Genomic DNA, 14,856 nt, shown 5'->3' with positions numbered 1-14,856 from the left:
ATATGGCATTTATTCCGTTATAAAATTTACTCTACAGAAACATTACTTTACATAGTCTATAACGGAATAAAATACAAATACTCATTACTGCTCATCTAAATATATGGCATTTATTCCGTTATGAAATTTATTCTAAAGATACTTTTCTTCTTGTCTATAACGGAATAAATGGTACTTTCCTGCAAGCCAAATTTTAGTTTCTATGGATACATTTATTCCGTTTTAAGTTTCATTGAGAATAAGGTAATTTCTAAAAATATAACTAGAGAGTGCATCGGAACAAATGGGAAAAAAAAAAAAATAAAAAAAAAATGCTTAATTCTCATTGAAACACAATAAATAAAGTTCATAAAGTTTATTTATATTTACGTCAATAACGTCAACAACGTCACATATTATTAGCACCGCGGTGCTAATAACAGGATAATGCCTATTTTGTTTTCAAAACGAATAAGTAGATGGTGAGTTTCAAATTTTCCAAAAATAAAAAATAAAAAAATAAAAATTCTAAGACCTTCAAGAAAAATATAATGAATCATGAATATATTATGATTCTTTATAGATAACGTTTATATGTGAATTTCTAAATCAGAGTTATAGCTTATCAATCCTCAAAACTGGTTATTTTTAAGTTTAATCTTCAGATTTTTTTTTATTTTTTTTTTGGTTCAAGATAGTAAGTAATGATTATTTAGTACCGGGCTGTCACCCCACGTGATTTCAGCGCGGTTCACAAACATTTTCGTCATAATTACTAAAACGTCACAACAATTATGACGTCAGTGTATTGTTGACGTAACGGAAACCAATGTCGGATTATTGTTGTCTTGTAGTCAAGTCATGAACAAAATTCTGTTAAAACAAACAATGAATATGAATAGCCAGGTGAGTAACTCGTGAATGATGGGACATTTGGTTATATGTCTGTAGATTCACCGTTGTCAACTAGTTTTAATTTTATGGTACATGTACAACTCCTTTATATCTTAATCATGATAGATTATCGTAGTTTGCTATCGTTACATACATTTCAATATCTGCTATCATCCTGCTTAGAGTGTCAGTACCTATAGTAAAGTATCACACGAGTAGGAAGGGAAAGTTATACAGATAGTCAAAGTTTTCAAAGATTTCAGACAATTCTACGTACAGGATTTAATCATTTTTATTTTATGATATTTTTTTTTCCTTCACAGATTGAAGTTTTGGATTTTGGAAATGCGTCCGTGACAAAAGTGGTAAGTGATTTGATGAAATTGTTGAATGTTGAAGTAGCCCTCTTCTTTTCTTTGTTAGTTTTTACGTTACTGGATTTTGTACATTGTACGTCATTTACTGAATGTAAGATTTTGTTAAACATACCGCAGATACAATGTTACTGACTAACGATAATGAACCCTCACTGTTTCAGCCATATGCACAATGCATAAATCAACTTATGTGCACTTCATTTAAAGTTACATTGGTGACGTCTCTAAATGAGTGAAAATTCTCACACAAAGAAACAAACAGAACAACTAAACAAAACAAACCAATAGAACAACGAATCAAACAAACAAAAACCCAACAAACAAAATAAACAAACAAATAGAACAATTCAACAAAACAAAACAAAACAAGCAAATAGAACAATTAAATAAACCAAGAACTTATTTTTATTTTTATTGACATATTACTTACTATAAGTTATATCTTTTTTTCTCCATTTAAAGTCAGAAGAAATTTCTCTGCTTATATACACGTGTATGTATTCCAGGCACAAAATGACGGTCCACCTGAAGGTCAGATTGTTCGTATTGTCCGTGTGGAGAGTAAGGAGACTCGCCAGGAAGATAGAAAGCGCCCTCCGTCAGAATTGTCTCTGATGCAGGTATTCAACAATGCATCAATACTAAAATTAGAAATCAAATGATTAGGATAACAGTATTTTGTTCGTTGTATCAAGCTTTTGAAAGCGTGTAATTAAAGTATGACAGAGTCTCAATACAGAATGCTAATTTTTATGATTTGTTTGACATGTAAGGTCCTCAAAGGAGACGAGGAGGCTGCAACAGAAATAGACAACACAGTGGTTCTGCACATGAAGAGACCGGCGTATGTATATAACGTTGTTTCTGGAGCCGTCATTGGTGAGATCCACGCCCAGTACTCGCCACCTGAAAGGTCACAGTATCAGGTTAGGCAACAGTATACAATTTACTACACTTCTATCGAAGTCGTTTACATCGATCTGTTAAAATGAAATAGAAATAAATCCACTGTAACAATATTTACACGGTTCAACATCAGTTATATTGAACTTTGGATAAAATGAACAATTGAGGTCGGTCCTCTGAATTTCAATTTATCCGGAATCGCCTGTAGAGTCGTTCTGATTTTTACGTTCTGTCTTTATTTATAGCATTCCTGTTTGTTACAGGAGTTTTTTGATCATCATAACAGACCTGTCACGCAATCAGGTGACGATGCCACAACAACTCCCCCCCAAAGGTATTCAAAGAATTCTATCTGCTAGTATCGATTCTAAAATTAGACGTAGAAGCGAAATAAATTCTTGACCACATTGGATGATATTTTTTTTATTCACGTGGAGACGTTACTAACTGCGGGAGAATTGCCCTTAGTTTTGACCTCTGCATGGGGCTTGGGGCAGAAGCAGTGAAGGTTCTTTATCTTGCAAAAGCTTACTTTGACACGAGACCTCCACTTTCAAGGTCATTTCCAAAACGAAACACTCGCAATTTTCAATTTAAATATCATGTCCATGAATGTACTATCACTACACATATTTACTTGTTCGGGTTGTGGAGCAAAAGCTCCTACAATTAGTAACTCTCGTAAAGAGTATTGTTATCGACTCCCGACACCGGTATTGTTATAAACTTCCGACACCGGTATTGTTATCGACTCCCGACACCGGTACTGTTATAGACTCTCGACACCGGTACTGTTATAGACTCCCGACACCGGTATTGTTATAGACTCCCGACACCGGTATTGTTATAGACTCCCGACACCGGTACTGTTATAGACTTCTGACACCGGTATTGTTATAGACTCTCGACACCGGTGCTGTTATAAACTTCCGACACCGGTATTGTTATAGACTCCCCACACCGGTACTGTTATAGACTTCTGACACGGTATTGTTATAGACTCCTGACACCGGTATTGTTATAAACTTCCGACACCGGTATTGTTATCGACTCCCGACACCGGTACTGTTATAGACTCTCGACACCGGTACTGTTATAGAATCCCGACACCGGTATTGTTATAGACTCCCGACACCGGTACCGTTATAGACTCCCGACACCGATATTGTTTTAGACTCCCGACACCGGTATTGTTATAGACTCCCGACACCGGTACTGTTATAGACTTCTGACACCGGTATTGTTATAGACTCTCGACACCGGTACTGTTATAAACTTCCGACACCGGTATTGTTATCGACTCCCGACACCGGTACTGTTATAGATTTCTGACACCGGTATTGTTATAGACTCCTGACACCGGTATTGTTATAAACTTCCGACACCGGTATTGTTATCGACTCCCGACACCGGTACTGTTATAGACTCTCGACACCGGTACTGTTATAGACTCCCGACACCGGTATTGTTATAGACTCCCGACACCGGTACTGTTATCGACTCCCGACACCGGTACTGTTATAGACTCTCGACACCGGTACTGTTATAGACTCCCGACACCGGTATTGTTATAGACTCCCGACACCGGTACTGTTATCGACTCCCGACACCGGTACTGTTATAGACTCTCGACACCGGTACTGTTATAGACTCCCGACACCGGTACTGTCATTGACTCCTGACACCGGTACTGTTATAGACTCCTGACACCGGTATTGTTATCGACTTCCGACACCGGAACTGTTATAGACTCCCCACACCGGTATTGTTATAGACTCCCGACACCGGTATTGTTATAGACTCCCGACACCGGTACTGTTATCGACTCCTGACACCGGTACTGTTATCGACTTCTGACACCGGTATTGTTATAGACTCTCGACACCGGTACTGTTATAGACTCTCGACACCGGTACTGTTATAGACTCCCGACACCGGTACTGTTATAAACTCCCGACACCGGTACTCTTATAGACTCCCGACACCGGTACTCTTATAAACTCCCGACACCGGTATTGTTATCGACTTCCGACACCGGTACTGTTATCGACTCCTGACACCGGTACTGTTATCGACTTCTGACACCGGTATTGTTATAGACTCCCGACACCGGTACTGTTATAGACTCCTGACACCGGTACTGTTATAGACTCCCCACACCGGTATTGTTATAGACTCCCGACACCGGTACTGTTATCGACTCCCGACACCGGTAATGTTATCGACTCCTGACACCGGTACTGTTATAGACTCCCGACACCGGTACTGTTATAGACTCCCGACACCGGTACTGTTATCGACTCCTGACACCGGTACTGTTATCGACTTCTGACACCGGTATTGTTATAGACTCCCGACACCAGTACTGTTATAGACTCCTGACACCGGTATTGTTATCGACTCCCCACATCGGTACTGTTATCAACTCCCGACACCGGTATTGTTATAGACTCCCGACACCGGTACTGTTATCGACTCCCCACACCGGTATTGTTATAGACTCACGACACGGGTATTGTTATCGACTTCTGACACCGGTACTGTTATAGACTCCCGACACCGGTATTGTTATAGACTCCCGACACCGGTACTGTTATCGACTCCCCACACCGGTATTGTTATAGACTCACGACACGGGTATTGTTATCGACTTCTGACACCGGTATTGTTATCAACTCCCGACACCGGTATTGTTATAGACTCCCCACACCGGTACTGTTATAGACTCCCGACACCGGTACTGTTATAGACTCCCGACACCGGTACTGTTATAGACTCCCGACACCGGTACTGTTATAGACTCCCGACACCGGTACTGTTATCGACTCCTGACATCGGTACTGTTATAGACTCCTGACACCGGTACTGTTATAGACTCCTGACACCGGTACTGTTATCGACTCCCGACACCGGTACTGTTATGAATGTAATAAACTACTATTTTTGATTCTCACGTATGTCTCTGTTTTGTAGAGCTTTACCCAACAGACAAACGGAGACCATTGACTCTGGCATTCGGTTTATTTCATCTGAGGTAAATTATAGTGATTTTTAAAAAAATCCAGTTCCGGCTATACATATGTAGAATAACAAAATGGTTATAATTATGCAATGCTTAGAGATCTAAACATTATTTATGTATATATATTATCGTGTAGAGTAGACGGTATTTCTGTCAGAGAATACCTGAATATACATATGTAAAGCCTACAAATATTTTCTTCATCACACAGGTAGGAGATGCTAAGTCTCTGAGGCCTCGGGGGCGGAGATTCATTGACTCAGATGATGACGAAGACGACATGCCAGTTTTTTCATGGAAATCGTGTCTATGTTGGGGGTCCTGTTTGTCTGTGAGTACTAGTCAAATCTTAGAATCGTGAGTCATGTTCCAGTGGTGGATCCAGAAAAAGTTTCAAACAAGGAATTGGGACCAAGTCTTAAAATGGTTTGGTGTTGAAGACCCAAAAATGGCACAAAGTGACCATTTTGTTAAAATATATAACCGAAGGGGTGTTTTACCTCCCGCTAGATCCGGTATTGCTTTTAGGAGTTATGAGATTGATCACTGTTCGTTATCTTCACCTTTCATCCGCCACTGTAACATCCCGCTAGATCCGCCACTGTAACATCCCGCTAGATCCGCCACTGTAACATCCCGCTAGATCCGCCACTGTAACATCCCACTAGATCTGTCACTGTAACATCCCGCTAGATCCGCCACTGTAATATCCCGCTAGATCCGCCACTGTAACATCCCGCTAGATCTGTCACTGTAACATCCCGCTAGATCTGTCACTGTAACATCCCGCTAGATCTGTCACTGTAACATCCCGCTAGATCTGTCACTGTAACATCCCGCTAGATCTGTCACTGTAACATCCCGCTAGATCTGTCACTGTAACATCCCGCTAGATCTGTCACTGTAACATCCCGCTAGATCCGCCACTGTAACATCCCGCTAGATCTGTCACTGTAACATCCCGCTAGATCCGCCACTGTAACATCCCGCTAGATCCGCCACTCTGTTCGTGTTTTGAATGATCAGTCTTCTTATAATATGATATCCAAATATTAAATTTTGCGTTTGTTTTTTTTTTATAGAAGAAAGTCAAACCTGCTGAAAAGAAGGGTGGACTCTTGGCAAGGATAAGGAACTGTTTCAGGAGATATTGATTAAACGATAGACTGCACACACTTAATTACCAAATCTGTGATATCATGTTTTAATTAAAGTATGATTTTTGTAATCTTTACTTTCTATGTTGTTCCAAGTGTCTATTATGGAGAACTTTCCGGGTTAATTTTATCAATTTGTTCTCACAGACTGTAATGTGGAGACATGAGCTCACAGGTCTATTGTAATGTGGAGACATGAGCTCACAGGTCTATTGTAATGTGGAGACAAGAACTCACAGGTCTATTGTAATGTGGAGACATGAGTTCACAAGTCTATTGTAATGTGGAGACAAGAACTCACAGGTCTATTGCAATGAGCTCACAGGTCTATTGTAATGAGCTCACAGGTCTATTGTAATGCGGAGACATGACTTCACGGGTCTATTGTAATGTGGACAAATGAGATCACAGGTCTATTGTAATGTGAAGATATGAGCTCACATGTCTATTGTAATGTGGAGACATGAATTCACATGTCTATTGTAATGTGGAGACAGGAACTCACAGGTCTATTGTAATGTGGAAATATGAGCTCACATGTCTATTGTAATGTGGAGACAAGAACTCACAGGTCTATTGTAATGTGGAGACATGAGTTCACAGGTCTATTGTAATGTGGAGACATGAGCTCACAGATCTATTGTAATGTGGAGACAAGAACTCACAGGTCTATTGTAATGTGGAGACATGAGTTCACAGGTCTATTGTAATGTGGAGACATGAGCTCACAGGCCTATAGTAATGTGGAGACGAGCTCACGGGTCTATTGTATTGTGGAGACATGAACTCACAGGTCTATTGTAATGATATTTTGCTGGACGTGCTTGTGAATAAACAAATATCCGTTTCATTGATATTGAAGGCTCACATGTACATCTACATTGTACAGTAATTACTGCGTACAAATTGTCTAGAGTGGGATACCTGTTAGCTTAGTGTCTGGATTGTGGGGAAATGTGTCTGAATTGTGGGGAAATGTGTCTGCATTGTGGGGAAATGTGTCTGCATTGTAGGGAAATGTGTCTGCATTGTGGGGAAATGTAGCTAGATTGTGGAATTCCAGAAGGTAACGAAATCTAGTAAACAAATACAATGAAAACTAGTATGTGTTTGTTTGTACGCAGAATTAACCAGTATACATGCATGTATGTCTGTTTGTACTATTGTTGCTTTGGTTCTTACTTTTTATATAAGATGATAATTCGCAACCCTTGATAAAGCGAATGCTATATCAAATCTACCCAGGTTGTGTTAATTAATAGATAAATATACTGATCTATTCTCTGTAACATTTGATCCTTCTACTAATCATTAATAATGATATAAAAACACTGAGATCCGCCTAATATGCTGTACAGAATCAATGTCATTATGATAGAAAACTCAATTAAAAACTTGCATCCGCCTATCCTCTACAATATTAATGTCATTATGATAGAAAACTCAATTAAAAACTTAGATCCGCCTATCCTCTACAATATTAATGTCATTATGATAGAAAACTCAATTAAAACTTGGATCCGCCTATCCTCTACAATATTAATGTCATTATGATAGAAAACTCAATTAAAAACTTAGATCCGCCTATCCTTTACAGCATCAATGCCATTCTGATATAAAACTGAATTAAAGACTTTTATTAGAAGAAACATTTACAATGCACTGAAGTGCAAAAAATCAAAGTTTTTTAAAATGAATTTTTAAACAAAAACTCTTCAGTGACTGCAGGTACAATAAGATGGAGTCAGCTTTTGGATATTGATAACAGAGAATGAAAATTTTTCAATATGCTACCTTTTAAAATAACTAAAAACTGCAAACTCCAATGGTTTCAATACAGAATAAATAACAAAATTTTGGCAACAAATTCGTTTTCATTCAAAATTTAAAAAGTAAATTGTAAGATGTGTAAGTTTTGTCACAGAGAGGAAGAGACAATAGAACATATACTGTGGGAATGTGATTGTGTTCAAGCATTCCTAGATGAGTTTCAACTTTACATAGAAGATAAAACAAACTTTCATATAGTTCTTACCAAAAAATATTTTATTTTAGGTACTCCTGGTAAAAAGTTCTTATCCTTTGGTTGAAATACTATATTTATACTGTGCAAGATGTACTGAGAAATCATTGAACATTCATTTTGCAATATCTGACTTAAAACTCTTTTATGAAACGCAAAAATTCCTATTTTATAAAAATGGTGATAACGAAAAATTTGATACCCATTGGAACAGATGGCACCTGATATTTCCTTAACTCTCTCTCTCTCTCTCTCTCTCTCTCTCTCTCTCTCTCTCTCTCTCTCTCATATATATATAAAATAACCCTGTCTGTATTCCTACATGATCCTTGGTATGCATATATTGAACATGTACATTGTATTATGATTTATTTCAGATTCTCTAAATATATACACAAGACATGTGTTTATACTAGTTGATTATGGCGCTTCTGGCCGTGGTGATTACTTGCAGGGGTTACCACATGGCTGCCCCTCAATAACAATCAATCAATCAATACAAAATATGAGACGGCCCCAAATTGGGCGGATCATGCACTGGGTATGTCACAAGTGCATGAACGTCACCAAAACAATAAACAATCAATAGTAAAATAAATAAATAAATAAAAATACAGTTCAATGCCGAATGTCAAGTATCATTCAATGCTGAATAGTCAAGTTCAAAGTTCAAAGTACAAATTCCAAATCAACAGTTCAATCTCAAAACAATGTAATGAGCTTAAGAATGTGTTGCACTCATCCAACTACGTTGAGGAATACAATCAAACAGCATTCACCACCGCGACGTAGTCCGGAATGAAAGCTGACACCACTGATCATCTTCAGCTACAACGAAGATTAAAAAAACAACAGCAGTATATGTCAAAAAAAAAATAAAAAAAAATAAAAAAATATTAGCAATATTCTACTCTCAGCAAATTTACCCACCTAACTTTTCAATGTTAAGATTTTTGTATGGGGTGGGGGGGGGGGGGGGGGGGGGGATGTGGTTCAACATAGCATAATGTAAGTTTCCTATGGTAAATGTCTTTATAATTGTGGTAAACAAAAATATAGGGATTGAACTTCATTTGCAGTACATTATTTGTGAAAAGTTTACATTATCTTTTTTTTAAAAACAGCGATTTTGTACATTTCGCCGTTTTGCACTTGAATTTTTGTATTGGGGGTGGGGGTGTTCAACATAGCATATTTAAAGTTTTCTACGGTAAATATCTTTATAATTGTGCTAAACAAAAATATAGGGATTGAACTTCATTTGCAGCAAAATATTTGTGAAATTTCTGCATCATTTTTTTTAAAAATAGCAATTTTGTACATTTCACCTTTTTGCACTTGAATTTTTATTTTTCTATTTTTCATGTTTTCTCATAGTCAGTCTGTCTTTTTGATGTTAGAAGTGTTTTAAAATAAAAATTATGCTATAATAATAAAAGAAAACTTTAAATGTCTATTTATTTCTTATTTTATTTCATTATTTGAAAAAAAGTTGCAGCATAATTGAAAAATGTTGGGAAATATAAATAATTGATAATATAAGGTAATTTTGCGGTAAATTTTCAATAAAAAACATAGATATATCTTTTAGCATCAATTACGGTCATAATACACACCTTGATTTACATTTTATAAAAATCCGCTAATGTGGGTCGGATACCTTAATTCTCGATTCTTCTAGAAAGGAAGTTAAAATTACATAATTTTAAGTAAATCCACAGGGACTTACATGATCCGGAAAGGCTGAATTGATCCGTTTCCGAATGGACTTAATTGACCTGGTATGGAGAAAATGATAGAGTCACTACGATAAATCGGCATATCCGAGACCAGACTCGTATATGTGTTAATATATATAGATTGTTTACAAAAATAAAAAAGAAAGAAAGAAAACTCTATTAAAGACTTGGATCCGCCTATCCTGTACAGTATTGATATCATTATGATAGAAAACTCAATTAAAGACTTGGATCCGCCCACACCGTATACTATAAATAGATAGAAACAATGAAATCCGCCACAATTACGAGGGTTACACCTGTTGGCTGTTACCTTTCTCTCTTTAATTGCTATTTACTCCTGGCTGTTTTATCGTTCGTCCTGATAATCTTCCGTCGTGTTGGTCAAAACAAGCGCCGATTAATATGTGTTGTCACTAATTGCCGATAAACATAAACTTGGGCTCAGTCGTTCTCCTCTCAGGCAGGCAGTGGAGTGAGCTTTCCGTGGAAGTGCATCTCGTGTTTCCTGTTGGACAGTATTATTCTGGATGTAATTTAACCATTCGCAGATAAAAGGAAATTCGGGGTGAGTCTGAACCTTTATTTCGTCTGTCATGTTTACATGTTGATAAATTTTTTTATTTGATCGAAAAGTGTAATGTAAGTTTGGTCATTTGAAAGTTTTGATGTCATGCGATATTTTATACATGGACGTTTGTTTTCTCTAATTGACCAACGAGACATCTGATTTTTGCAAACGCCCGCTTGATAGCGTTATTACATATACGTACATATATTTGACTTTTGCAAAGTTTCCGCCAGATGGCGTTATTACATACAAATATTCACGTTTACTGATGTTTTGCTATGTCCAAGTGTGTCACATTTCTCGATATAAACAAGGTAGATTGCAAGAAAAGACTGTTTAGGTGGTTAGTATTTAGGATACATTATAAAGAATTAATGTTTAGGTGGTTAGTATTTAGGATACATTATAAGGAATTAATGTTTAGGTGGTTAATATTTAGGATACATTATAAGGAATTAATGTTTAGGTGGTTAGTATTTAGGATACATTATAAAGAATTAATGTTTAGGTGGTTAGTATTTAGGATACATTATAAGGAATCAATGTTTAGGTGGCTAGTATTTAGGATACATTATAAGGAATTAATGTTTAGGTGGTTAGTATTTAGGATACATTATAAGGAATTAATGTTTAGCTGGTTAGATTTAGGATACATTATAAGGAATTAATGTTTAGGTGGTTAGTATTTAGGATACATTATAAGGAATTAATGTTTAGGTGGTTAGATTTAGGATACATTATAAGGAATTAATGTTTAGGTGGTTAGTATTTAGGATACATTATAAAGAATTAATGTTTAGGTGGTTAGTATTTAGGATACATTATAAGGAATTAATGTTTAAGTGGTTAATATTTAGGATACATTATAAGGAATTAATGTTTAGGTGGTTAGTATTTAGGATACATTATAAAGAATTAATGTTTAGGTGGTTAGTATTTAGGATACATTATAAGGAATCAATGTTTAGGTGGCTAGTATTTAGGATACATTATAAGGAATTAATGTTTAGGTGGTTAGTATTTAGGATACATTATAAGGAATTAATGTTTAGCTGGTTAGATTTAGGATACATTATAAGGAATTAATGTTTAGGTGGTTAGTATTTAGGATACATTATAAGGAATTAATGTTTAGGTGGTTAGATTTAGGATACATTATAAGGAATTAATGTTTAGGTGGTTAGTATTTAGGATACATTATAAAGAATTAATGTTTAGGTGGTTAGTATTTAGGATACATTATAAGGAATTAATGTTTAGGTGGTTAGATTTAGGATACATTATAAGGAATCAATGTTTAGGTGGTTAGGATTTAGGATACATTATAAGGAATTAATGTTTAGGTGGTTAGATTTAGGATACATTATAAGGAATTAATGTTTAGGCGGTTAGTATTTAGGATACATTATAAGGAATTAATGTTTAGCTGGTTAGATTTAGGATACATTATAAGGAATTAATGTTTAGGTGGTTAGTATTTAGGATACATTATAAAGAATTAATGTTTAGGTGGTTAGATTTAGGATACATTATAAGGAATTAATGTTTAGGTGGTTAGTATTTAGGATACATTATAAGGAATCAATGTTTAGGTGGTTAGATTTAGGATACATTATAAGGAATTAATGTTTAGGTGGTTAGTATTTAGGATACATTATAAGGAATTAATGTTTAGGTGGTTAGATTTAGGATACATTATAAGGAATTAATGTTTAGCTGGTTAGATTTAGGATACATTATAAAGAATTAATGTTTAGGTGGTTAGTATTTAGGATACATTATAAGGAATTAATGTTTAGGTGGTTAGTATTTAGGATACATTATAAAGAATTAATGTTTAGGTGGTTAGTATTTAGGATACATTATAAAGAATCAATGTTTAGGTGGTTAGTATTTTTGGACAGAAAAATTACAGAAGTGTGGTTGTAATTTCCGTATAAATCGTCATTGTGATGAAAGAAATTACTCTATGCTCTCATTCTTTATACTCACCCTAAACATTTAGTCTTAAAGTAAAACAGAGATCAGCATCTACATATCCCACAATTCCGCTGGATGATGCTACATGTAATCATGTGCATATCCCACAATTCCCGCCAGGTATGTGCTTATTTGTCAGTTTCCGCTAGATGACGCTACGCGTACTTGTACGTGTTTATCTCACACTTTCCACGGGATGAAGTTACATGTTTGATATGAATATACCACAGTTCCCGCTAGGTGACGCTACATGTATGTAGTATGTGTACATACCCACACTCCCGCTAGGTGACGCTACAGGTATGTGGTATGTGTATATACCCACACTCCCGCTAGGTGACGCTATATATATGTAGTATGTGTATATACCCACACTCCCGCTAGATGACGTTACATGTATGTAGTATGTGTATATACCCACACTCCCGCTAGATGACGTTACATGTATGTAGTATGTGTATATACCCACACTCCCGCTAGATGACGTTACATGTATGTAGTATGTGTATATACCCACACTCCCGCTAGGTGACGCTATATATATGTAGTATGTGTATATACCCACACTCCCGCTAGATGACGTTACATGTATGTAGTATGTGTATATACCCACACTCCCGCTAGGTGACGCTACATGTATGTGGTATGTGTATATACCCATACTCCCGCTAGGTGACGCTACATGTATGTAGCATGTGTATATACCCACACTCCCGCTAGGTGACGCTACATGTATGTAGTATGTGTATATACCCACACTCCCGCTAGATGACGCTACATGTATGTAGTATGTGTATATACCCACACTCCCGCTAGGTGACGCTACATGTATGTAGTATGTGTATATACCCACACTCCCGCTAGGTGACGCTACAGGTAGACTTCGTGGTACTGGAGGCAGTACATACACCGCTCTCTTCTTTTATTTCTGCCGCAAAATGGAGAAAATAAAGACACTACATGGAAATTATAACCAGAAATTTGACAAAGAAATGATAAACAATGAAGAATCCGATTTACGCATACCTAGATTTACTCGTGGACGCATACAGAAAATGTACTCGTGGATGCATACAGAGAATATACTCATGGACACATACAGAAAATGTACTCGTGGACGCAAACAGAAAATTTACTCGTGGACGCATACAGAAAATGTACTCGTGGACACATAATTATACAAAATTTACTCGTGGACGCATATAGAAAATGTACTCGTGGACGCATACAGAAAATATAAATAAAAGTGTGGGTTGGAGAAATGCGACGGTGCTCTTCCTCTTCTTTCTAAGAGGGAGGTTGCAGATACCTTAATGGCGCTAAATAATTTGGTGGTTTATTTTTATATTCCACCAGAGGGGTGTGCATCATCCTGCAAGCCTAGCCTCAGCCCTATCAAAACCCCATTATCATCCTATAATAAATAATATCAAAACCCCATTATCATCCTATAATAAATAATATCAAAACCCCATTATCATCCTATAATAAATAATATCAAAACCCCATTATCATCCTATAATAAATAATATCAAAACCCCATTATCATCCTATAATAAATGATATCAAAACCCCATTATCATCCTATAATAAATAATATCAAAACCTCATTATCATCCTATAATAAATAATATCAAAACCTCATTATCATCCTATAATAAATAATATCAAAACCCCATTATCATCCTATAATAAATAATATCAAAACCCCATTATCATCCTATAATAAATAATATCAAAACCTCATTATCATCCTATAATAAATAATATCAAAACCCCATTATCATCCTATAATAAATAATATCAAAACCCCATTATCATCCTATAATAAATAATATCAAAACCCCATTATCATCCTATAATAAATAATATCAAAACCCCATTATCATCCTATAATAAATGATATCAAAACCCCATTATCATCCTATAATAAATGATATCAAAACCCCATTATCATCCTATGATAAATAATATCAAAACCCCATTATCATCCTATAATAAATGATATCAAAACCCCATTATCATCCTATAATAAATATCAAAACCCCATTATCATCCTATAATAAATAATATTAAAACCCCATTATCATCCTATAATAAATAATATCAAAACCCCATTATCATCCTATAATAAATGATATCAAAACCCCATTATCATCCTATAATAAATAATATCAAAACCCCATTATCATCCTATAATAAATAATA

At 35.9% G+C, this 14,856-nt stretch overlaps 1 protein-coding gene and 1 long non-coding RNA gene across 7 annotated transcripts in view; one reads left to right on the top strand and one right to left on the bottom strand.

The window, feature by feature from the left end:
* Positions 1-7,206: 7,206 nt before the first annotated feature.
* The window catches only part of LOC125666195 (vasoactive intestinal polypeptide receptor-like), a 71,218-nt gene continuing 63,568 nt past the window's right edge, over positions 7,207-14,856 (top strand). For 2 of the 6 annotated variants that reach the window (XM_056151462.1, XM_056151460.1), the window contains exon 1: positions 7,207-7,401. The gene's annotated coding sequence lies outside the window, so the exon portion shown is untranslated. Of the gene's footprint in view, positions 7,402-10,382; positions 10,666-14,856 lie in introns of those variants that run through there. The other 4 variants (XM_056151461.1, XM_048899310.2, XM_048899311.2 and 1 more) reach the window with 3 other exon arrangements.
* Positions 8,701-10,534, bottom strand: LOC125666196 (uncharacterized). Its single transcript, XR_007366571.2, has 2 exons — positions 10,411-10,534; positions 8,701-10,136 (listed from the first exon to the last, which is right to left on the bottom strand). It is a non-coding gene; the product is annotated as an uncharacterized LOC125666196 (long non-coding RNA).

The sequence above is a fragment of the Ostrea edulis genome, chromosome 10 (genome assembly GCF_947568905.1).
Source record: "Ostrea edulis chromosome 10, xbOstEdul1.1, whole genome shotgun sequence".
Taxonomy (NCBI): domain Eukaryota; kingdom Metazoa; phylum Mollusca; class Bivalvia; order Ostreida; family Ostreidae; genus Ostrea; species Ostrea edulis.
This window is presented reverse-complemented; position numbering and strand designations above follow the sequence as displayed.